We start from the raw sequence: 3,492 nt of genomic DNA, 5'->3' as shown, positions 1-3,492 counted from the left end.
AGGCCCAGCCCCAGCCCAGCCCCAGCCCCAGCCCCAGCTCCAGCTCCAGGCCCAGGCCCAGCCCAGCCCCAGCCCCAGCCCAGCCCCAGCTCCAGGCCCAGCCCCAGCCCCAGCTCCAGGCCCAGGCCCAGCCCCAGCCCCACGCCCAGCCCCACGCCCAGCCCCAGCCCCAGCCCCAGGCCCAGCCCCGGCCCCAGGCCCAGGCCCAGGCCCAGGCCCAGCCCCAGCCCAGCCCCAGCCCCAGCCCCAGCTCCAGCTCCAGGCCCAGGCCCAGCCCAGCCCCAGCCCCAGCCCAGCCCCAGCTCCAGGCCCAGCCCCAGCCCCAGCCCCAGCCCCAGGCCCAGGCCCAGGCCCAGCCCCAGGCCCAGCCCTAGCCCCAGGCCCAGCTCCAGCTCCAGGCCCAGCCCCAGCCCCAGCCCAGCCCCAGCCCCAGCCCAGCCCCAGCCCCAGCCCAGCCCCAGCCCCAGCCCCAGCCCCAGCCCAGCCCCAGCTCCAGCTCCAGCTCCAGGCCCAGCCCCAGCCCCGGCTGCAGGCCCAGGCCCAGGCCCAGGCCCAGGCCCAGCCCCAGCTCCAGCCCCCAGCCCCAGGCCCAGCCCCAGCCCCAGCCCCAGGCCCAGCCCCAGCCCCAGCCCCAGCCCGCCTGGACCTGCAGAGCCCCTCGACCTTGCTTTTCTCTTCTACTCGTCCCCGGGCCCACTCCCACCCCTGGACGGGGGCCTCTGCACACCCCCTCCAGCCCAGGCACCACCCCAGGCCCCGAAGCCAGGTGCCCTCGGCCCCGAGTCCACCAGACCTGCTGGGCTCTCCTGGGAGTCTCACCCGCCCCATCTCCCCTGCAGAGTACAGCCCACCCCGTCCCCGTCCCTGTCCCACCGCCAACTCGGGGAGAGAAAAGGTCAGACTGGAGCCCAGGTCCAGCTCCCGCCCACAGAGGCCACCCCTGGGACAGGACAGTGTAGCGAGCGAGGGGGCTGTGGGTGCCTGGAATTCCAGATGGTTCTGTGCCAGGCCAGGGAGCTGCCGCGTCGTGCCCACGCGGCTGGTGCCTCGATGGACGGCGCCCCAGCTGTCTCTGATGAAATCCCACCTGCGCCGGGCGCAGCATGGACGCCAGAGTGGACGCCAAACTCCTTTGGAAAGTCAACAGGCACCGTCTCCCCGCCCCGAACCCCAGGGCGCACTCCAGCATAACTGGGGTTCCTGTCTCCGCAGCCCTCCCCTCCCCTGTTGCTGGTCTGTGGGCGAGAGCTCCATTCTCAGTGGCGCGGGTTCGAGTTTCCCCGATGAGGGGACGATGCATAGACCGTTTCACTGACCTCCTCCGTCGCTGGACGTGGCTGTCCCCACCTTTCGGTGGCAGGAGTGGGACTGTGGTCACATGGTCTGTTTTTAAGTTCTGAGGCCTCTCCACGCTGTTCCCCAGAGGCTGCCCCCCGTACCTTCCCACCCGCAGGGCATGAGGGGGCCCTTCTCCCCACACCCCACCTGCTTTCCTATCTTTCCCGACAGCCATCCTCTGGGGTGTGCGGTTCCCCCCCCCCCCCCCTCCGCCGCGCCTTCGGTGTGCGTTTGCTGCTGATGAGTGGGCTGTGCCTCCCCCCACGTGCTCGCTGGCCATTCCGGCCTCTTTTCTGGATCCCTGTCTATTCAAGTCCTTTCAGACGATCTATTCTTTTTCTTCTTTTCTTCCCGCCCTCCCCCCCGCCGCCCGGGACTATTTGGTCTTTATTTTTACTTTTTCTTTTTCTTCATCCTCACCAGAGGATATTTTCCCATTGATTCCTATTTTTTAATATATTTTTTATTGGTTTTAGAAAGGAAGAGGGAGAGAGAGAAACATCAATGATGAGAGTCACCGAAATCCTGCCTCCTGCACGCCCCCAACTGGAGATCATGCCCACAACCTGGGCATGTGCCCCTGCCGGGAATTAAACCATGGCCTCCTGGTTCATAGGTCGATGCTTAACCACTGAGCCACGCCTGCAGAGCTCCATTGATTTTTAGAGAAAGTGGGAGGGGGGGGGGAGAGAGAGAGAGAGAAACATTGGGAGAGATCAGGCCATCCCCCAGCCAGGCGAGAGCTGGGGGACCCCCCCCCCTCACTTCTGAGCTGGAGGCCAAACTCACATGGAAGCCAGTGGGAGTGGAGGGTGGGGTTTGGGGTCCCTGATGCTACCCTGAGGTCTGGGGGCAAACTAGGAATACCCAGCCCGACCCCCTTCCCTCTCCTGGCCTCTGGCTGGACACCTGACCGCTCCCCTGCCCCCCCCCCCCAGCGCTCCCCCCCACAGCCTCCCGGCCCGGAGCTCTCTGGAACCCTGCTCCCTGCAGGCCTCAGGGCGTCACACTCCTCAGAGTCCTTGGAATGGGGTCCAAACTCCGCGATCACCTGGTACAGGTCCCTCGCCTGCCCTCCCTCCACCCCTCCCCCCTCCCCCCCCCCCCGTCCCTAACAGTCTGGGTTCCCCCCGCAGGTCTTTCCCGTGAGCCCGCAGGCACCCGCCCACTGCCCGCTCTCTTCCCCCCCACCCCCCGCAGGTAGGGCTCCCCACCCAGGTGCTCCCCAGGGCAGGGCAGGGCAGGGCAGGGCCTGGCCGGAGGGCAATGCCGGTCGGCAGCCTGCGCCGGTGGACGGAGGAGCGTGGCCGGGAGGGGGCGGCAGTGGCCCGAGCGCAGGGCGGGGTGAACGCGGCCGTGGCCGGGAACGCTCAGCGCTTCACCTGCCCAGTCTCCCTGGCGCAGCGCCCTCCACCGCCTCCCGGGACCGCCCTCCACTTTCGGGGCTCACCTCCCGCAGCGCCATCCCGGGCCGGGCGCCTCTCACGCCGTCCACACCCCAGTGTGAACCCCCTCCCGGCTCCCGCGGCACCGGACACCCCCATCGTAGCGCCCATCGCGGGGCAGAGCCCGGAGAACTCACCCAGGCGCGGCGAGCCCCTCCGGGCCCCAGCCCACCCCGGCCCCCGGCCCCCGGCCCCCGGCAGGTCTGGCCCAGGGTCAGCGCGAAGGTAGGCCGGTGGCGTCACCCACGGCCCAGCAACCCGTCCAGCCTGGGACGCCGGGGGGCGCGGGGGCGGGGGCGCAGGAGGAAGCGTCCAGGCGGGCGGACCTCGCCGCACCACGCCTTCCCCTCCACCCTGCACCGGGCGGCCGGGCGGCCCAAAGGTTAGGGGTAGGGCCGCGGCTCCCTAGGCGCGGTTAAGCGTTAACCCGCGGGCCCGGGGCCAGGACGCGGGCAGCTGGACGCCGGGTTCCCACCGCACGGTACGCGGGGGCCGGGCGGAGACTGGAAGAGGCGGGCCTGCGGGCTGGGAGGGGGGCAGGGACGGGGGACGCGGGGGCGGGGGACGCGCTCACCTGGAGCCCGGCCCGACCCAACCAGAATGTCTGGGGGCGGGGCTCAGGGCGAGGCGGGCCATAAGGGGCGGGGCCTGGTAGTGGGGCGGGGCCTGGTGGCGAGGGCGGGGCGGGCACCCGCAGACGTCAGGGACC

The sequence above is a fragment of the Plecotus auritus genome, assembly GCF_963455305.1.
Source record: "Plecotus auritus genome assembly, chromosome: 1".
NCBI lineage: Eukaryota > Metazoa > Chordata > Mammalia > Chiroptera > Vespertilionidae > Plecotus > Plecotus auritus.
This window is presented reverse-complemented; position numbering follows the sequence as displayed.